The 22,681-nt window shown below is 46.6% G+C and overlaps 1 protein-coding gene across 1 annotated transcript in view; it reads right to left on the bottom strand.

Annotated features, from left to right (window-relative positions):
• Positions 1-22,681, bottom strand: part of WDR62 (WD repeat domain 62) — a 2,486,568-nt gene that overhangs the window by 2,241,872 nt on the left and 222,015 nt on the right. The window lies entirely within an intron of this gene.

Genomic DNA, 22,681 nt, shown 5'->3' with positions numbered 1-22,681 from the left:
AAACCTCGAGGCTTCTCACAGTATTGTTGCCCCCATCTGTCTTGGGGTCATAAGGAGTTCAATGCTGCCCTTTCAAAGTTAATTAAGAAGTCTCAGGGGTCTTCACCGGGGAGGTATTTCTGTAGAACCATTGCAGATATAGTGGGCTGTGCTCAGGTTGAAGCCACAACTTTGATGAGTTCAGTCGTGGCTTCTTGATAATTAATTTAGGGTGTTTGCTGGAAAACCTAACTGTTGCGCTTGGTCTGCTTGCACTTGTTTGGCTTGTAATGGGAAAGCCTGTTGCAGATATTCAGTTGTAGCTTTCGAAATAGCCTTCGTGGCCTGCTTGCATCTCACCACTACCCACCTCAAACGGCGCATTGGTTAGGTGGCGACAAGCAAAGACTGCAGGAGTCTAATGTGATAGAGAGGAGACGACCCATTGTCGAATTGTGAGAAAAAGGTCAAAGAACTCACAAAATGCAGTGCGAACCAAAGGGAAAATTAAACCACAACAGTACAAGCTCAGTGAAAAACAAGCGGCACGGCACAGGTTTATTTTAGTTGTGTAGTTCCCCCAACAGCTTAAGTTCCTTTTTAAGACATTTATTGAGCGACAGATGCTTCTAGGTTTTGGTAAGTGTGTTCAACAGGAGGCCACAGTGGGTGGAGAGTAGTTGGGAATTGTTTAAGTGTTTAAATTGGGACTGGTTGAGGATGGGGAATAGGTATATTCGAAGTCTAATGGGAAAGAATTGAGAAGAACAAGTTACTTAGCAGTGGTAACGACCTTTCGACTGGTTGTTCGTCCCACATATGCCTCATCTTTGATATATCAAGTCTGCTTGCAGCTTGCTTCAGAATTGTTTTTCATAGGGTTGAGCATCGTGCAGATCTTAGACGGCCTCCGTAGCGTCCCTCGTGATGTCGACACTGGTATAGGAAGCATGCACGCCGATTGTTACGATTGTTACCTCAGTTCTAGTTTTTTCGTCCTTTAAATTACATGCTGTCTCATAGGAGGAGACAATCTTGACGTTGCGAGAAAGGATGGTGTAAGACACGGAAATTCTAGGCAAATAAGAGGGGATGTATGAGAGGGGGCCATGAGGAATACTTGGGACGAACATCCAGGCGAAAGAACGTTACCACTGGGTAACTTTCTTCTCAATTCGTTGCCCTCACACTTCAAATTTACCTATTCACTGTCCTCCCACGTATTCCTCATCTTCGATAAACTCCCAAAGCAGTTTGTCTTAGGCGGTGGGTGCCGAGAATGTTCTTATTTGTTGACATTATGGAGGACAGCTTTGCCAAATGTGGTCTCCTCTCCTGATAAATAATCTCCACAGTAAAATGTAATAAAGGTATGAAGGGACGACCAGGTTGCTGCTCTGTAAATGTCTTGCACGGGTACACCGCTTTCCAGAGCAGAGGAAGAAGCCACCCCTCTAGTGAAATGCACTCCCAACCCTTCGGGCGAATGCATGCCTGCCAGAGAGTAGCATTCTGTTAGGCGCATGACAATCCACCTAGAGATGAACAAGTTACTTCTTACCTTGTAACATTCTTTCGATGGGATGTTCCTCCGACGTATTCCTTATCTTTGATAGATCATCTCCCAGCTTGCTGGCCTTGGAAAAAAATTCAGTATAGGGCGCTGCGCGTCGACGTCCCTCAAGCTGATGTCCCTCGACAGCCTCCGTATCGGTGTCGACGTCACCACGAGTATAAATAGACTCGCACAGCATCCGTTGCTCAGTTCCGTTTTAACGTTAACAGTTGTTTTACATGAATTGGTTATTGACCTTGAAGGAGCGTAAGCTGCAACCACAAGGGAAGTATTACTGCAGGGGATGGATGGGAGGGGCGATAAGGAATACATCAGAGGAACATCCCATCGAAAGAACGTTACAAGTTAAGAAGCAACTTGTTCTTCGAAGGGACTGTGTCCTCCGACGTATTCCTTATCTTTGATAGACTCCCATAGCAGTGGTGTGCAATTGGAGGTGGGAGTAAAACGCCACGTTTCCTTTTAGGACTGAACCAAATGTAATACGGCTTTGCCAAACCTAGTCTCTTGACTACAAGAGGAATCCAGGTTGTAAAATCCTGTGAAGGTAGATGCGGACGACCATGTGGCAGCCGCACATATGTCTCGAACCGGAACCCCTCTTTGGAGGGCCGAGGAGGCTGCGATACCCCTGGTTGAATGAGCCCTAAGATTTTAAGGAGGTTCTTTCCCTGCCAGTTTGTAACATTCCAGAATGGCCAAAATAATCCATCTGGAAATGGTTTTTGTTTTGTTATCGGTAGTCCCAACTTGTGCCCCGAGTAACCCACGAACAGTTGGTCTGCTTGCCTAATCCTAGCAAGTCTGCTGATGTAAAAGCTTAAAGCCTGCCTTGGGTCCAGCCTATGTAATTCCCCGGATGGGGAGGCGGATAGAAGAAAGGTAAAGTAATTTTCTGAGTGATGTGGAATTCAGAAACCACCTTTGGGAGGAAATTAGGCTTCACCTGTAGGACAACCTTGTCTTTATGAAACATTGTATGAGGGGGGTTTACAAGATAGAGCTTGTAATTCGCTCACCCTTCTAGCAGATGTTAAAGCCACTAATAAGACAGTTTTAAGGGTGAGAAATCTTAGCGAACAAGAGTGGAGTGGTTCGAAAGGAGTACCCATCAGGGAATTTAAGACTAAATTTAAGTCCTATAAAGGAACCTGGAAAGGTCTTGGAGGGTAGACATTAGTTAATCCCTTTAGAAATTGTATTACTAAGGGTAATTTGAAATACAAAGGCTCCTCCGCAGTGCGCTTGAAGATAGATAGCGCTGCGAGATAGCCCTTGATAGTGTCAACTTGAAGGCCTGAATTTGCCAAGTAGAGCAGAAAGGATAACACCGTTGGTGTACGACATGAAAAGGGGTCAATATTCTCTTCTCTACACCAGCTGCAAAACTTGTTCCAACGGCAGCGGTATAAAGACTTTGTTGCTGGCCTTCTGGCCGAAAGCAACACTTCCATGAAATCATCAGGGAGGTCCCAATCCTTGTATCTCAACCTTTCAGAAGCCAGGCGTGAAGGTTGAGGGTTCTGATGTCTGGATGGAGAACCTGACCTCCCTTCTGTGAGAGAAGATTCTCCTCGAGTGGAAGACAAATTGGAGGGCAGATGGACATGTCCAGAAGGTCCGGGTACCACGTTCTCCTAGGATCATGGTTCTCCGGAATCTTCTCAACCTCCTGATCATTTGGAGGAATGACAGGGACTGGTGGAAACGCGTACAGGAGTGGAAACTCCGAGTCCACTACGAACGCGTCCCCTAGAGCTCCTCTCGGGGGAAATTCCCTTGAACAAAACAGATTGCACTTCCTGTTGGTACTGGTGGCGAACAGATCCACTTGAGGGGTTCCCCAAAGGGCAAAGATCTCCTGAAGGACTTCCTGAGCTAGTTCCCACTCATGGGAGACTGCCCTGCCTGCTCAGAGCGTCCGCCGTCAAGTTCTTCTCTCCGGCTAGGTGAACTGCCGATGGAGAGATTCCTTTTTGAATTGCCAAAAACCAGAGCTGCATTGCCTCTCTGCACAGTGGCACTGTGTTGTCCGTCATTATCAGGACATTTTTCCCCTTGTACAGATGGCAGAAAAGCTTTCAGCGCTAGTCTGATTGCTCTCAGCTCTAACAGGTTGATATGTAGTCTGGACTCCGATGGAGACCAACGACCGCTGATGGTCAAGTCGTTGGTATGGGCTCCCCACCCCGTAAGTGAGGCATCTGTGACTACTGTTATCTCCGGCCATGGTTGCCCAAACAGTTCCCCCTTCAAGCCAATCGTCCAGGTAGGGGTAGACGTGGATCCCTTCCCTCCTTAGACTTGCAGCCACTACCGACATTAGCATGGTGAAGACTCTCAGGGCGGAGGTCAGCCCAAATGGCTATATGAGAGCCAAATCGATAATGAGAGCCTCCAATTGCGAACCTCAGGTATTTCCTGTGTTCGAGATGGATTGGCACATGGAAATAAGCATCCTGAAGGTCCAGAGATACCAGCCAGTCCTGGAGCTGGAGGGCCTGAAGGTTCTGAGAGAGAGTTACCATCTTGAACTTGTCCTTCCAGAGGAACTTGTTCAATTCTCGTAAGTCCAAGCTAGGTCTCAGTCCTCCGTCTTTCTTCGGTATGAGAAAGTAGGGGGGAGTACCAGCCCTTGTTCCTCTCCGCTACAGGTACCGGTTCTATGGCACTTTTCTCTAGCAGGTCTACAATTTCCTGCAAGAGGAGCGGATCTGGAACTCTGAGAGCTGTTCCCCGGTGGATGACTGAGGGATGCGTAGAAAAGGCAGGCAGTAACCTTGGGCAACTGTCTCCAATGCCCAAGCATCTGACGTAATAGCCTGCCATTCCGTCAGATGTTGAGTTAACCTGCCCCCTACTGGTATTTTGAGTCCTCAGAGCGGTTTGGAGGCGGCTGATGAAGATGCCGAGGTTAAAGAGGCACCTGCTGCTGCTGCGGCTTTTGTGTTTTTACCCTGTCCACCTCGGGTGAATTTCTTCTGACCCCTTTGAACCGGCTGTCCTCTGCCCTTTCCGAATGCGGAATAGAAGTGTAAGGACTTACCTCTCCAAGAGGTTCCTGAGGGGCTATATGGTGTCTGACGGATAGCAGCTCCTAAGGATTTTGCTGCTGCCTTTGACGTTTGTAGTTTTTCTAAACTGTCATCCGCCTTCTTACCAAACAAAGAAGAGCCGTCTGCTTTGCACATCTGGAGCAAAACCAGACTTCCGCAACCAAGCAAATCTCCTGGTTGTTGTACTTGCCGCCATGGCCCTGCTGATACTGTCAGCAGAATCGATGCCTGTCTGAAGGGATTCGAACATTGCGTCCTTACCATCCTTAATGATTTTGAGAAACGCTTCCCTTTCTTCTCCCTCCGGGAAGCAGTCAGCCACTGATGAAGCACACTCCCAACGTGTGTGGCTGACCTTGCGAGCGTACACGTAGCATTGATGGATTTCAACGCCATGCTACATGCGGAAAATACTTTTTTTACTACCTGCTGAAGTAGCTGCCTGAACAACCAGACTCTCCGGATTTGGGTGTTTGGATAAATATTCAGGGTCAGCAGAAGACACCCGATATTTAGCTGATCATTTTTTGTTAACTGCCAGGATTACCTCAGGTGTTTCCCAGTTTGCCAATATTCTCCTTTGTAATGCCGCATGAAATGGCACCACAGGATCCTCCTGTGGACCTTTGACCAAGATGTCTGTGAGGTCGTCTTGCTGAAAAGCAGGTGAGGGTGTGGACCATCCCATAAACTCTATTATCCTTGCCATCAAGGTTCTATAAGTGGTTTCAACATGTTCCCCTGGGTCTGGTGTGGCAAATTCCACTTCTGGGGAAGTGTCCAACCCACTTGCTTCCTGTAGGGTTTCATGGAGGTCTTTCAACCTACCTTCCTCAGAGGTAAATTCCTCTGGTGCAGGAGTTGCAGATCCCTGCAACTCAATAGGTCTTTCCTGATCTGAATCCTCCCCTTCTTCATAAATAGAAGATAAGGCCCTGGAGTGATCAGGTCTTGAAAATGGTATAAATCCCATTTCCAGAGCAGAAGGAGCCAAATTTGTCATGATTGGCTGAGAAGACGTCGACGTCGTTGACGTGGACGTTAAAGGCTTCGAAGCCATCAAAAATGGCGTTGAGAAAGGTGGTAGAGGCCTCGATGAACTTGAGAGTATCGGGATTCTACTCGAGGTTGTCGACGACATTCTCGTGCTCAAGGCTCTGGGTATGGCCACTGGCTGTGAGGTGGCCGTGGGTTTATCCTTTCTCAGCGTTGACACGACTGACCCGTGCGTCGAAGAACCCTTCGATAATGGCGTCGACAACGCCGATCTATGAGTCGAAGGGATCTTCGACGACAGCGGTGAAGACGCAACTCTGCCTTTACTCGAGGGTTTGTGACGCTCTCCAGTGGCTTCTTTCGCCGGGTACTGCGACTCGCGGCTTTTTGATTTTTCAGCAGTCTTCGAGGGGGTCGAGGCCGCTTTCTCGAAGACGCTTAGCATCTTTTTCCTTAATTCCTCCCACTCAGCCTGAGAGCTATGTTTTGTGGGGCAGGAGACCCTTTTTGGGGAAACGGAAGACGAAGACGAGGAAGAGGATCTTCAACGTCTCTTTTTTGCATGCTTAGATCTCGAAGAGTGATGGGAACTGCTTCGAGACCTAGAACGAAATTGTCTTTTGTGATGGCCAGGAGACGAATGTCTCGACTCCGCTGAGTAAACTTTCGAAGAAGTTTTAACTGCCTTAACTCTCTCGAGCTTCCCCTTACGCTCCTTCAAGGGTTTCGCCGTCATGGACATGCAGTCCTCGCACTCCAAACAATGGTGCTCGATTCCCAGGCACCACAAACAGATCCTGAGGATCCGTCAACGACATTTTCTTTCCACAGTCTCGACATTTTTTGAAGCCGGACCGTGGAGTCGTCGGTTCGGGTGAGGAAGCCATCGAGTACGAGTCGGTATTCACGAGGAATATATTGATATATTTGACTGAAGAACTGAGCAATGATATTCCCAGGCCCCACGAAGCGCGGAAAAACAGAACCGAGCAACAGACGCTGCGCGAGTCTATTTATACGTGTGGTGACGTCAAAGCCGATACGGAGGCCATCGAGGGACATCGGCTCAAGGGGCATCGGCTCAAGGGGCATCGGCTCAAGGGACATCGGCTCAAGGGACATCGGCTCAAGGGACATCGGCTCAAGGGACATCGGCGCGCAGCGCTCTCTACTGAAAAAATAAATTCCGAGGCCAGCAACCTGGGAGATGATCTATCAAAGATAAGGAATACGTCGGAGGACACAATTCCTTCGAAAGATTGTTTGGTGACCGATAAGCCCAACCTTTCACCAGCATAACCGATGAAGAGCTGGTCATCTTGACGAACATTTGCTGTACGTGTATTAGCACCAGTTTAGGGTCCAGACTATACAGCCTCTCTTCCGCTTGATGGATGAGGAGGTGGATGAAAATGTGGTACTACGATACGTTGTGCAAGGTGAAATTCTGACAACTTTCGGAAGGAAAGATGTTCAAACCCTTAGAACAACATGGTCCTTGGAAAAGGATGTGAAAGGTGGTTTGGAAGACGGGGCTTGTAGCTCACTTACCCTACAGGCAGACTTAGGGGCTCGAATTTAAGGACTCAAAGGAGCTAAAATAAGATATCTTAGTACTAGATTCAAATCACGTTATCTCACGATGAAGGGAGTAGGTGGAAACAAATTTGTTAATTGTACCACAATCAGCACCTAGTACGATCCCTCATCCGGGGATCTCTTAAAGATTGACAGTGTCGCTAAGTAGTCCTTCACTGGCCACTTGCAACCCAGAATGGGTTAAGTAGAGCAAGAAAGGAACATGGGGAAGTTTACATGTGATAGGATCAAGTTTCTTTTCCCTGCACCACCTGGGAAATATATTCCAATGTCAGCAGTACAAGGATTTAGTTCCTGGCCTCCTTGCCGAAAGCAACAATTTCATTAAATCTCCCAGAAGGTCCCAAAACGTATATCTCACTCTTTCAGACACCAAGCGTGAAGATTGAGAGTCCTGATCTCTGGGTGAAGAATGCAACCTCCCTTCTTGCGAGAGTAGTTCCTCTCTTAGGGGAAAGAGAAATTGGAGGGCAGATTGCCATTTCCAGAAGGTCCGGAAACCCCGTTCTCCTGGCCCAATCTAGAGCAACGACGATCATGTCTTCAAACTTCCGCAACCTCCTGATCACATGAGGAATGACAGGGACTGGTGGAAACACATACAACAGTGGAAACTCCCAGTCCACCACAAAAGCGTCCACTAGAGCTCCTCTTTGTGGAAATTTTTTGGAGCAGAACAGCTCCCACTTCCAGGTTGACACTGGTCGCGAACAGAACCACTTGATCGGTTCTCCAAAAGGTCAAAGATCTCCAGAAGGACTTCCTGAGCTAGTTCCCACTTGTGCGAGATCATGCTCTGCCTGCTCAAAGCATCGCTTGCTGTGTTTTCTTTTCCGACTAGATGAATTGCCAGAAGAGCTATCCTTCTCAGTGCCCAGAACCAGAGCTGCATTGCCTCTCTGCGCAGGGGCAGTGACCCCTACAGCGCCTCTCTTGTTCAGGTAATGCATGGCCACTGTGTTGTCTGTCATTATCAGGACACTTTTCCTCCGTATTGAGGGCAGGAAGGGCATCAGCTCTAGTCTGATTGCCCTCAGCTCTAAAATGTTGATATGGAGTCTGGACTCCGACTGAGACCAGTGACTGCTTACTGAAAGATCTCATTTGCACTCCCATCCGGTGAGAGATGCTGTCACAACTGTCATCTCCGGCCAAGGGTTGCCAAAAGGGTTCTCCTCTCATCACATTCTCTAGGCTGGCCCACCACAGGAGATCCTGGGTGACCTTTGTCGGGACCTGGAGAAGGTCCATCATTCTGCCGGAGAATTGAGACCAATGGGATCTGAGAGCCTACAGAAGGGATCTCATTCTCAGATGGGCTTCTGGCAGAAAAATGCATAATGCCATGAGGCCAAGCAACCTTAGGAAGTCGTAGGGAGATGTTGGGTACTCTTAAAAGGTTGTACCATCTGCAAGAGATGGTGAGCCCTCAACTCGGGTGGCAAAGCCCCCCACTCCCTCCCCCGTTGGCTGAATCCCCGACTACTCCAATCAATAAACTGAAGCTTCTGTGAGGGTGTCAAGTGGGACTTCTTGAAGTTCAGGGAGAAGCCCAGCTCATGGAGGAAGTGGCAGGTGCAACTGGGATGACTCTGACTGTTCCGGAGAACAAGCCCTGATGAACCAGTCATCCAGGTAGGGATAGATGGAATCCCTTCCCTCCTTAGGTTTGCTGCCGCCACTGCCATAAACTTGGTGAAAACCCTCGGGGCGGAGGTGAGCCAGAATAGCAGAACCCGAAACCAATAATGAGAACCGCGAATCTCCGGTACTTTCAAGTGCTTCGGATGTCTGGGGACATGAAAGTATGCATTCTTGAGGTCCAATGTCACCAACCAATCCTGGAGTCGAAGGGCCTGAAGGAACTGTGAAAGTTACCATTTTGAACTTGCCCTTCTTTAGGAACTTGTTCAAGTATCTAAGTCCAAGATGGGTCGCACTCCTCCATCCTTCTTGGGAAGTAGGAAGTAGGGAGAGAACCAACCTTGGTTTCTCTCTGCCACGGGTAACAGTTCTATTGCACCTTTCTCCAACAGAATGCGAATCCCCTATGGAAGGAGTGGATCTGGAACCAAGGAAGAACTGGCTTTCAGGGGGCAATCAGGAGGTTTCTTTAGGAATGAAAGGCAGTAATCGTCTGCTACAGTTTGTAGCACCCATGCGCCAGTCCGAAGTAATGCTCCGCCAACTCCGGATATGTTACAGTCTGCCTCCAACCACAGACTTGTGGGTGAAGAAGTAATTTTGCTGCTCCACCTGCAGCTGACGGTAACTGAGTGTTGCGCGGGGAGTTCTACCTCCTCTTCCTCCATGAGGAGCTCTCTCTTTGACCCCTTTGTAAGAACTGTCTCGTCCTCTAAAGACGGAAGAATGGTAACGAAAAGGACGTCATCACCATCCTTGACCTGATGGTTGAGGTTGTCCGATTGCCGCCCCTAATGACTTAGCTGCTGCTCTAGAAACCTGAAACTACTCCAAGCTGATCTCAGCCGTTTCTCCAAACAGAAAGGTTCCATCAAATGGCAAATCCAGTAAATGTACCTAGATATCCGTCGAGAAACCTCATTTTCGGAGACATGACATGCGCCTAAGCACAGCCTATGCACAGTACTAGCAGCCATGGATCTACTTATTGAATCCACTGTATCTAGGCTGGACTGCAAAGACTGCCTCACAGCATCTTTACCACCTTTCTTCTCCCTCCAGTATATGCTCCACTGCAAGGGCAGCTACACCCCAAAGGGTGTGTGTATTTTGCTAATACACTTGTAGCATTGGCCGATTTCAGTGCTATGCTTCCTGCACAAAACTATCCTTCCTGTGCGTTTGCAGTTGTAGATGGATAAGCTGCAGACTTGGACGACACTTATCGCCTAACAACTAGGCTCACCGGTGTAGGATGTATGTTTGGAAAATGAGAGTCCACAGAAGCTGTACTGTATTTTTTTGTTAAAGGTTTATTCACAGGGGGAACGGAATATGGCTTTAGCCAATTTTCCATAACCTTCACCCTTAAGGGTGCATGGAAAGGGAGTACGGCCTCCTTAACTGGACCACTGTCTAAAATACCAGTAAGTGATACACAAAAAGGAGGGTAACCCTCTTGGTGTGAGTGTGGATTCAGGGTAATATACAATCTAGAACAAAGGAGGAAAGGGAAACTACAGTTTAGGACAGAACAATTATGTGCTTATTCCTTGAAATTCGTCAAGAATTGTTCTGTGCTCAAAATGGTCACAAAAATATAAGAAAAGATTGATGTCTCGGACTGATCAACAAATTTAATTGTAGTATAATAAATAAAGACTAGTAACTATAAAGACAATTTCATAAAGAGTGAAAACAAGTGTTGGGTTATAACAATTACATATATATACACAAAAGACAAAATTAAATGCATAAACAAATCAGAAAAAATTGAGGTATATAATTTCCAACGTTTTTTTGAAAAATGGAGTACACATAGAATCAAGTCAAAATTGAAAACATGTGTGTTCCTATATAGTAAACTTTTCTACTGTTTTAAACAAATATCAGGATCTCTGTTTTGATACTCCTGATTCAAACATATTTCATGATCATTTTGCTAATCTGCCAACATGCAAGTTTGTAAGTCTAAACATTCTGGTTCAGTGCTCATGTTAGATAATTCAGAGAGATGGGCACTAAATGTACGTTCCGGCTTGCCAACTGTTTAACGGTGTCTATGTTGAGCCTTCCTCAGGGCGAATGGACCTCATAGTCCCTGTACCTCTGACAGGGGTATGCAGAACGTGTGGCTTTGTTATCAGAAGTGTCCTGTGGAACTGGTGGACTGACCCTTAACGGCACTTGTAGGGTAACTGAAGAAAGGGGCCCACACACGTTCTCTGCTTCCTGCCATTTCATGATGGAATTTTTAAAGTCATCTATGGGTTTTTCTTCTCGGTTTTCTTGTTAATCCCTGGCTCTCCTGTCTGGCGTTAGGTATCACTACAAAGGATCAATAAGGATTCCAAGTTTCTTTAGATGAGTTCTTGTGTCTCTGTGGCAACAGCAGGCATGATATTCAGAAAGCAGGTAGGAGTGGACGCTGCCATGTTGGGCACAAAGATATGTCTTGACAGGCTTGCCAAATTGAGATATGCCGTAGGAAGTGGTTTGGTCGTAGTGGAATAAAATATCAGTAAGGTCATCAGTTTCTATAGTAGCTGCAGGTTTAGACCACCCCAGATATTCAGCAACTTTACAATTTACTGATCTGAAGGAAGGATTAGAATATCCAGCCACCTCTGGGTTACCAGACAGTTTCAGGAGATGTCTCCCAACTACTTGTCTCCTTGAGTGTCTCCACCAGATTTTGCATCTTGGATTCTGGGGAAATGAGTTCTCCTGGAACATTGGCTGTTCCATACTCCTAGCCAAAAGGAGTCTGATCCTCCTGATAATCTTTCTCAAAGATGGAACCCATAGAACTAAGGAAATCGGGTCAAGAAAGAAGTTTGAAAGACTTGTGTTCAACAGGTGGTTTCACAGTCTTTAGAGGCGCCAAATGCTCCAATGGCAAAGGTTTGGACAAATTATTCAAAGCAGTCCGTGAAGGAAACAATGGTTTTGAATTCTTCGACGCTTTTATATGAATTACATGCTTGGAAGGCTCTGGCGACAAACTCGACGGCTTGGATACCTTCAAAGAAGGCTTTGATACCGGAGATAAATGCCTCGAGGAGGTCAAAGTCGAACACTCCTCCGACTTGCTTCGAGAAGCCTCTCTTCCCGGGCTCTGAAGCGCAAAAGGAGACACATGAGTCTCCCTTCTGGTCTTGTCAGACCAAGAGCGGTGGCTCCTTTTCCCAGACTCCTTCAGAGGGACACTCAGAGAAGCTTGCCTCTGAAAAACTTATTTTAAGCAGAGCTTTTTCCATTCCGAAGGAGTCCAAGTTTACTTCGGGAAAGATACTTTTTCGGGAAAGGAGGAAAGACTATGACGAGGACCTATGATGCTGTTTCTAACTCTTCTTGTGAGAAGGGGACAAGCGTTGTGAACTGGACCTCGATTGTCTTTGATGTTTTTTCTTGGGGGAAACATTCCTCAATTCGGAGGACTATTTTCTTTTGGACGGGTTAAGGGCTGGGGATTTGGGCAAGGGCTTACCTGCCTGCATTGAGTTTCCCCTGCCTTGACAGTCATAGATTGACATGAGCCACAGTCGTCCACCTTGTGGCCTGTTCCCAACCACCACAGACAGATGCAGTGAGGGTCCGCTATGGACATTTTTACCCCACAGTCTGCACACCTTTTGAAATCGGTCTTCGGTGTTGAGGAAATGTAAAAGAATATCGAATTAAAGAAACAAACAATATCGAAATTTTGCTTTGCGGAGGCGAGTAGCTTCGAAGCACACAGCAATGAGGAAAAAACAGAACTGAGGTAATGGTCAGCATGCATGCTTCATACCAGCATTAACGTCACGAGGGATAGAGGCCGAAGGCCAAGACTCGACGCTGGACGATGCTGAACCCTATGAAAAATAATTTCCAAAGCAAGCTGCAAGCAGACTTGCTATATCAAAGAGGACGAATACGTGAGAGGACACAATCCATTTGCATTTGAAATAAAGATTGGAAAGTACCCTGAACACACATGGTGGTATCGGCTTAAATGTATCTGTTGGGCATAACTTTAGAGGAAAATAAAAGATTACAGATGACAGAAATGAGAAGGAAGACTTGGGAAAATGGGAAAATGTACTGTTCCCATCATGGAACGTCAATGCAATATGTGACAGAGCAAAGAGAGGGATGGTTGCACAAGCTCTTAGCAGGTATAAACCTGGCATAGCCCTTTATACATGAAACCCGTTAATTTATGGGGAGTTTGCAATACCTGCAATTTTATCACTCTGGGTACACCAGCAGATAACCATTTCACAATGGCTAAACCCACTGTGGGGTAATGGACCTTCCTACTACGTGGGAATTGTATTACCAATACACCAGAAAAAGGCCCTAGGGCAAATGTCACTACGCTTGTCTTCACAACCCTCTTTAAACCAAATAATAACTCTTACAATTGGGATCCAATTCCTTACAAAATACAAAAATCACTATTATACAATTCAAAAACGCAACATTACACAAATATAATAATATATTCTGTTTAGCAGCACACTGCGACCTAAAGGCAGCCCTATTCTACATATTTCTTCTCTCATTATGAGGTAAGATGACAGATTCCTTTATGCCAATCAAGACAGGAATAAGAGTGGTTACTAACAAACATCTAACAAACATACACTATTGTAGTGTAAGTGGGTGATGTTTTTAATCCCTCTAGGTGAGGCCCGAGTTGGCACACGTGAACGGCCTAACGTTGAACTGATTGGCAGGCCCCTTTATCCCCCATCCCCCTTATGTGGGTGGCTCGCCCCTGCAAGCAGAGTGAAGGCCGAGCAGCCCGGCACCTCCCTAGTGGTCAGATCAGAGTGGACAGGGTTGGGTGGTGCTAGCCCCGGTGCGGGACCTGTAGCCATGCTGTTGCCCCTTCTCCACCGAGCACGTTTCTCTGTGTATGGTCATTGCATCGAATCCCTTGCATCAAGGTGCCTTTGCATCGAATTTTTGCCATATAAAGAGTTTGCATCAAATGCATTTTTGTTTTATTTTGTTTGTTGGTGGGTCCCCCACCCAAACACCTGTTTTTTACCCTTAAAAATCCACCTGAACAAAAATTAACCCCTTACCCCCAAAAAAACATGCATTTGATGCTAATTTTTTTAGATGTAAAGAATTAGATGCAAATGCATTCGATGGTATGGCTTTCGATGCAATGACAGATACCATGTTTCTCCAGCAGTTCAGAACGACCGTTCTATGGAGTGCCAACTCCCCTGTCACCACACCTGTAGTGGTGCTTGGAACAAAAAACTCCCACTTTAAGTTGTGCCTGGTGCCCACCCCCTCCCCTTCCACCCTTCCCAGAGCATGCTGGGCCGCCGTTGACCATGTGGTTGTCCTGTCCATACCCCTCTCCTCCCCAAGTATTGAGGGAGAGCTCTGATGCTTGGGTCCCGCAGAACACCAAGGTTGTGAAGGTTGGCCTGAGGCGGGCGCGCAGCTCCCCTTTACCACCCTTTAGCAGGTGCAGCTGCCTGGCTGATCCTGCCAGGAGCATATGCTTGTCTCAAAGATTAAGCCACGCACGTACAAGTACACACATCCAGTGCAGTGAACCTGCGAATGTCTCATTAATTCAGATGTGGTTCCTTTGATCGCTCCTTTTAACTGTGGCAATTCTAGAGCTAATACATGCCAACACGCAAGGACCTCCCAGGATGAATGCATTTATCAGACAACATCCAAACCATGCTTGCCCGGCCACGTTGGTAACTCTAGATAACCTCTTGCCCATCGTACGCCCCTGTGTAATACATTTGAAAGTCTGCCCTGTCAGTTTTCCATGTTTCCTTCTGTACCTACCAGGACGACTACAGCTAACGGGGACTGAGGGCTCAATTCCGGAGAGGGAGCCTGAGAAACGGCATGCACATCCAAGGAAATCAGCAGGTGCGCTAATTACTCAATCCCGACTCGTGGAGGTAGTGACGAAAAATCAAAATGCAGGACTCTTTCGATGCCCTAAAATTGGTATGGGAACACTTACAATCCTTTAATGAGGACCAATAATAGGGCAAGTCTGGTGCAAGTAGCCACTGTAATTCCAGCTCCAATAGTGTATATTAAAGCTGATGCAGTTGAAAAGCTTGTAGTTGGATCTTGGGATTGCACTGGCGGTCCACCGCAAGGCTATCTACTGCCTGCCCCAGCCCATGTCTCTCAGCGCACCCTTGGTGCTTTTGACTGAACAGCCTGAGGGTCCAAAGCATTTACTTTGAAAATAATGTGAGTGTTTGAAACAGGCCGGTCGCCTGAATACTTCAGCTAGGAATAGGACTCCAGTTCCATTTTGTTGTTTTTCGGAACTGGAGCCATGATTAAGAGGGACGACCGGGGGCATTCGTATTGAGCCGGTAGAGGTGAAATACTGGGACCGGCGCAAGACGAACCAAATTGCAAGATTTTGCCAAGAATGTGTTCATTAATCTAGGACCAAAGTCGGAGGCTCAAAGACTATCAGATAACATAGTTCCGACCATAAACAATGCAGACTGGCAGCGTTATTTCCATGACCCACTGAGCAGCTTCCGGGAAACCAAAGTCTTTGGGTTCCGGATATGGTTGCAAAGCAGACATTTAAAGGAATTGACGGAAGGGCACCACAAGGTGTGGAGCCTGCAGCTTAATTTGACTCCACACGGGAAGTGCCCCCCAGCCCGGACATGGAAAGGACTGCCATATTGATAGCTTTTTCTCGATTCTGTGGGTGGTGGTGCAAAGCCATTCTTAGTTGGTGCATCGATTTGTCTGGTTAATTCCGATAATTAACAATACAATTATTTCCCATGAACGAGGAATTCACAGTAAGTGCTAATGATAAACTCGCCTTGATTAAAAGGTAGAGATATTTGTACCGCGCACCGTCACCAACAGAGTTGGTCCCCGGGTGCTCTGGCGGACCTGCAAACGGGAAGGCGGGATGGGTTAGTAGGGTGAAGCGGGAGTAGGATAGTAAGAGGGGTAGTGTTCTGTTGGCAGCTTCATCTCAGTATACACTGTGCGCTGAGCTTTTGGTGTAAGTATCGGAGCGATGTCAGGCCTTGTGTGCTGTTGGTGCAGCTTGTGTTGTTGCGGTGTGGTGAAGTGCATGCAGCTTGCGGTGCGTGCGAGAGGTGGTTGTGAGTTTTTTAGTGCATTAAAAGTTTGAGCTTCTTGGTTAGTGGGACAAGTTTTGCATCTAGCACAGTATGGCCGGATGCCTAGATTTCTTGACTTCTGCATGGCGCCAAAGCAGCTAGATTTAATAGTCATATATGGTGGGAGAGGCCTATGCCTGGCAGAGCAATAGTGTATGGCACCATACATCGCTGGATATAAAACAATTGTGCAGTTCAGTACAATCCCAGGCCACAGCTAGATCTGAGGGTCCTGCTGAGTGGGAGGAAGGCCCGCGCCTGACAGATCAATTAAGGTTTTGGGCTGACGACTTCCTGTTGGATCTCGGGGTGGGGTTGAGGTTTATTTATTTGATAATGTGCACCAAGCCCTTGGGCAGCTGGGCGCAACAGTACAAGTAGACTCAAAGCTTAATTACAGTGCCCGACACAGGCTATTACATACAAAAGTAAATTAGAACAAATAGTACAGTGCATGCAGGGTCATATTGGGTCAGCAATAGAAGACGACGATCTTAACATATGCATAGCGGGATCGGACTGGGGAGGGGGAAGTTGCATATCGCTGGTGTGCAGCCATTTGAGAGCGTCGCTTCTAAATCTGGTGTAGGGCAATGGGCGTCTGAGGTCAAGTGGGTCCTCCCACCGTGGTTAGTTTAAATCTAGGGATTTCGAGCAGGAAAGTGTTGGCAGATCTCGGAGGTCGGTGTAAGGGTCTCCTGTTGATTTTGTCAGCTAGGTACGGGGGTGCTAGATTATTTAGGCATTTAGATGTGAGAGAAATAGTTTTAAGGAGAATTCTGTCCTTTATCTTTAGCCAGTGGGCCTCAGTCTGGTATTTAGAGATATGCTCTCTATGTGGGATATTCAACGCAGCTCTTAGGGCGTTATTTTGTAATCTCTGGAGTTTGTCAATGACCGACTTGTTGGCTCCTGAGTATAGGGCGTTACAATAGTCCAGTCTAGACATAAGAGCATTGGCCAAGGTGAGGCAGCTGGAACTGGACAGGAATGGTCTGGCAGCTCGGATGAGTTTGCAGGTGTAAGTAGTTGTAGAGGCGAGGGAGTTCACTTGCTTTTTGAGGGTGAGAGCAGGGTCAAGGTGGAATCCTAGAGTTTTAACCTCTCACATAACCTTAATAGTATTGTTATCAATATTAAATGATGCATAGTCCGGGGTAAGTTTATTTAGGTTATGGTTTGATCCGAGGAGCAGGATTTCAGTTTTATCGTCGTTCAGGCAGAGGCCATGGGAGGCCATCCATGCCTGAATGAGGATGTATATTTTATTCACCAAGGCCAGGTCCGCTTTATAGTTTCCCGAAAGGGGTATGAGGTTCTGAGTGTCATCTGCATAATTTGTGTAGGTGACACCCAGTCTGTCCAACTTGACAAACAATGGCTTGGTGAAAATGTTATACATAGTGGGTGAGACACAGGAGCCCTGTGGGACTCCACATGTGATTTGGATGGAATCAGCGCAGGTAGAGGTAGAGAAGAATCTCATGGTCAGGTTGGCTAGAAAGGATTGGACCCAGGCTATAGCTTCCCCTGTGAAGTTGGCAGCACGCTTGAGGTGGTTGCATAAAACTGCATGATCCACCAAGTCAAAAGCTGATGACAAGTCCAGTAGGAGTAGCAGCGCCGTTTTCCCACTATCCTTGAATTCCTCAATTTTAGTTTTAAGATCTATCAGGGCTGTTTCAGTGTCATGGAGAAGGCGGAAACCCGATTGGCACGAGCCTAGTAGATGGTTGGCTTCCAAGTAATCTTGAAATTGGAGATAGGGTACTCTATCGATAATTTTTAGTAGGAAAGGTACGGTGGTGATGGGCCTATAGTTGGTTGGGATGGATGGATGGATCAAGGGTTTGTTTTTTAAGTAGCGGGAGGACCCAGGATTCTTTTAGGTTGTCCGGTACTGTGTTGGATTTGAAGGAGGAAGTTGATGAGCTTCAAGATAAACGGGGCTAAATCTCTAGCTGCGTCCTTTATTATTTGTGCTGGGCAGCTGTCTCCCTTACAGTTGGATGGCTTCAGTGAGAGGATGACCTTTTCAGTGTCGATAATAGAGATGGGTTTGAAGCTAAAAGGCGGGATAGTATTGGGCTCAGTCGCTGATGGTGCTTGTTGATCAGTAGGGGGGAGGGAGTCCTTTTTATTAGTTATTTTGTGTTGGAGGGTGGAGATTTTATTCGATAGGGCATTCTGTATGTTAGTACACCATATCTTGTCCTTGGGGACAGTGTCAGTTGGTTGAATGGGGGATTCCATTTCCCAGAGGATGGTGAAAAGTTCCTTAATGTTTGATTTGGCATTAGTAATTCTGTCATGGAATACATTTTTTTTCGTATTGATAATTTCTGTCTTGTAATGTTTGGAGAATTGGGTTAAATTGGCTTTATTATTGTCAGTGGGCGAATTTCCCAAGATAGCTTGGAGTTTTCTTTTCTGCTTTCTGAGATCCTTAAGTAGGGGTGTGAACCAGGCATTAAGGTGGGCTTCTTGCTTGGCTTTGCGTAGTTTGGGTGGTGCAATAGTATCTAGTGCATGAGACATAGCTTTGTTAAAGGTGTCTACTAGGGTAGCTGGGTCAGTATTGTTCTCCAGGCCGTTCATACTAGGCAGGAGGAGGGGGATGAGTTTTTCTGTAGTAATGTCTTTACTTCTAGTGGGGAGTGGTGGTATCATTTTGATAGTTTTGGGGCTGAGGAGATCAAGTGTGGCAGTGAAGTTAGATAGGGGTCTGTCCAGGGTTGAGGGATGATGTCAGTAATGGCTATGTTGCAGTTAAGTTCAGATACCCAGTCAAGGGTTCTACCTTTAACATGTGTGGGGGTGAGGACTTTTTGGGTAAGCCCATGGTCATTTAGTAAGGCTGTTATAGAATGGGCATTTTTGTTATCTGGCTCATTAAAGCCAATGTTAAAGTCACCCAACAGCAGCGTTTGAGAGTGGTTTTGGGTATTATTAGCTATGAGGGTGGTATGGTCATCTTCAAAGGTTCCCTGGGGGCCTATAGATCAAGTGGATGGTTAGCGTGCGGTTATTAGAGTGGCAATTTTGCTGAGAGTATTTCACAGGATGCACAAGTAGGTGAGGTGGTTAGTCTGATGGGCAGAGCAGTTTTAGAGATGATGGCTAGGCCACCGTTGTTGGATCCGTCTACTCTGTGGATCTGGTAATTGTCAGGTACGGCTAGCATCAGGGTGGGTCCTGCTGCCTCGTGGAGCCAGGTCTCTGTTACGGCAGGAAGGTCGAGGCTGCCGTTGTTTAGTATGTCAGCAATTTCAGTGGCATGGGCTACCATGGATCTGGCGTTGATGAGCGATCCAGTTAATGTCAAAGTACTCTTAGGATTGGGGTTGCTTACAGGTTTGTCTGTGTGTTTATTTCGACTCGGGTGTTTCTTTTGGTGAAAGTGAATGGGCATCGGGGTCAGAGTTGAGGATTTCGTAGCTTGAGTTTGCTTATCCAGATAAGTCTCTGTAATCGGGAGTCTAGCAGTCTTATTTGCACTATTTCTTTTTGGTTCATACATGCAAGGTAGTCTTGCCCTAAGTCTCAAGTTTCTGTCTGTAGGAGGGCTAGTGCTATAAGTAGCAAAGGCCATGATTGTAATGAGGCCAAGTGTAGTTAGGAGGGACGGGGAGTTCGGGTTTCTATTCATGGTAGTTAGTGTAATTATAGGTCTAGGTTACTTCACTTACTTCGCTAAGAGTTGTCTGACTAGGGTGTCACAGTGTGGACTGAGGGTGGCTAGTTGTAACAAAGGGGTTCACGCATTGATATAGATAATGGAGTATGCTAATAGGGCAGTGTAATAGGTATATGCTGTTTCAGCATTGGGTGTTTGCTTAGATTAAAAACAAAACAAAAACACAGTAGGGTTGAACGGTCACATCAAAGTCACTGCAAGTTCAGAAAGCACGGTGCTATGACAGTGAGGCTAGGAGTGTGGTAATCAAACATGAGGTATAGCTTCAGCATGAAAATCACATAAAACTCGAAATTACAGTGGATTCGAGCAACACGTTATGGTCACGATAGGGCTAGTAGGTCAATGAGCAATCATAAGGTGCAATTACTACATTAATAATGCATAAGTTAGAAAGTCACAGTAGGTTCATAGCATCACCTTAAGGTTGCCATAGGGGCTGGTAGTGCAATGTGTAGACAAGGGGTGCAGTTTGCAGTATACAGAGTTGACAAAGTGTTGAGGACCAGGCTAGGGGTTGGACACTGTTAAGGCAGGCATTTAGGCAGTGCCACATACAACACGGAACTAAGGGAGGGCGTGCAGGGGCCAGGTAAATCGAATTGAATATGGCATGGAAAATTGGGCTTTGCTCATTATAAGAGTACACTCTTGGCGGGTACTGTTTGCGATGAGCATTAGATGGTCTGGACAAGTTACTTCATATGCATTGCGGTAGCAGTGTGACAAGAGTGAGGCAATGGAGAGTTCACTTAGGATGGCAAAAGTTTGGTAGGAAGGTTTCGGAAAAAGGTTGCTAGTGATCCCGGTGGGAGACAAACGTTTGCAGCTGCGCTGAATATGCTAGTGATGAAGCAGTGACTTACCCTTGTAGCACCGGGTTATGGCCATCACAGTAAGCCACGGCTGTGGGATTTGGAATAACACAGGTTCAGTGGCGATGGCGGTTGGAAGGGCTGGACAGGGACGGACAGGCAGTTGTCCTTATCCCTATGGTCCTTCGCTAACGGCGAGTCGCCCCAGTGCTTCCGTTTTGGTCTGTCTGTAAATTCAGTCATTAGTGTCCTCCTCTTATGGTTCCCTCTCATTTTCTCTTATGTCATTTTGTGGAGTGCGTTCCTTCGGTTCTGTTCGTCGTTGCTTGTTTGGTGGGAGCTGGGGACGGTATATTTATTCCTTGTTTTAACTGTGTGGTCGTTCTTGTGTGGGGGGGGTCTAGTTACGCAGTGAAAAGCCAGGATTTGAGCAGTTTCCTGAATACTAGGTGGTTTCTTGTGTTCCGTATATTGATTGGTAGGTCATTCCAAGTTTTTGGTGCCTGGTGAGAGAAAGATGATCCCCTGAGTTTTCTTCTGTTGTAAGGTTTTGGTTCTAGGCAGAGGTCGTTGCTTGATCTGAGCGTTCTTGTCAGCTGGTGTAGGCGTAATTTATCTCTCAGGAATTCTGCGCCTTGGTTGTGTATTGCTCTGTGCGTGATGCACATTTATTTGAATTTTATTTGTGGTTTTATTGGTAGCCAATGTAGTATTTTTAGTGCAGGGGTGATGTATTCTCTTCGCGGTAGTTTGAGAAGGAGTCTTGCTGCTGCATTTTAGTGTGCATTTTATAGTGAATAGTGCGCTCAAAAATATTGTCCCAAAAGATGGGAAATAATCAAAACCATGCATTAAACATCATTTTAAAGAAAGTTCCAATGTAAACTTTTGAGCAAACGAGGCTCAAAACGTTTACATGGGAGAATCCATTTTGCCATTTCAGGCAGCCTCCTCTCCTCATGTTAAGCTCTGCCCTGGCGGCACTAAACAAGCAGCAAAAGCCCCTTACTGGGAGCTTTTGCTTTCTGCAGCCAGAGCAGAGCTGTACATGGAGGAGGCTGCCTTCACTTTCTTTTTACATTTTTCAGTGCTCCCCAAGCCCAGGGAAGCACAGAAAATGTAAAATGAAAGGTAAAAAGCAAAGGCGCAGCAATTCTAAATACAACGTTGTATTTGTGATTGCCGTGGTTAGAAAACCACAGAAATCCTAAATACAACAACGTTGCATTTCTGACTGCGGCGGATTCGCTTTGAGTCTCCTGGGCTCTGCTGGGTTGGGGGAGCCCAAGAGACTCGTGGCTGAAGCCATCGCAAACATAAATACAATGTTATAAATGCTGTGGTTTTCTTTGTAAGTTAGAAAGAAACCACAGCATTTATTTTGCAGTGCTTTGAAAAAAGAATGACATTTAAAGCACTTAGCAGCAGCAGCAGCAGCTTGTGTTGATCTCTGTTCTCTGGCAATAATGAAGCAAAAGCCACCTGCTGTAGCTTTTGTTTATTACAGCTGGCTGGCTTTTGCTTCATTAGTGCCGAAGGGCAGAGATTAACAAGCACAGGAGGCTCATCCATTTCACAAAATGGATGCCTCCCAGTGCTTGAAATTTGTGACTTTGAGCCTCATTTGATCAAAGTTTTACATAGGAACTTTCTTAATAAATATTTTCTATATATATTTTTTATCATGGCCCATCTTTTGAGCCAATACAATTTTTGAGTGCACTATTCCTTAAGTCCCTGCCCTTTGTACACAATGCCCCTTGCTACCAATTGGATGGTTTAGTGAGGTCCTCGGTCGACAACAGCCCCGGAGGAGCACCGAGAAGATGGTCAAACGGCTCGCACGTTGAAGAAGAATGAAGCAAGCTGTGAGACTTGCAGAACACATTGATCGGCACTTCGAACACACCTTGCAGCCTCCCAGGGTTACGCCTGTCTAAGCTTTGACTGAACTATGTCACCCCAGTGAACCGCCCATGGGGCGTGGCTGGGGCCATCACAGGGTGACACGTCCCCCTAAGCTCAGACCCCAACCAGCACCGTCCTGGGATCCTTGGACCTGGCGCAGAGGCTTGTTGCCTGTGCATCCTCACCTCCACGTTTCCTCCCTTGTGGGGTCAGGAGGGCAAGGTGCCCGTTGTGCCCTGGTGTGGTGGTGTTAGTAGTGGTGA

This window comes from Ambystoma mexicanum, chromosome 2p (genome assembly GCF_040938575.1).
Source record: "Ambystoma mexicanum isolate Mex_15411 chromosome 2p, UKY_AmexF1_1, whole genome shotgun sequence".
NCBI classification, from domain to species: domain Eukaryota; kingdom Metazoa; phylum Chordata; class Amphibia; order Caudata; family Ambystomatidae; genus Ambystoma; species Ambystoma mexicanum.
The sequence above is the reverse complement of the archived record's forward strand: the minus strand, read 5'-3'. Positions and strand labels throughout refer to the sequence as shown.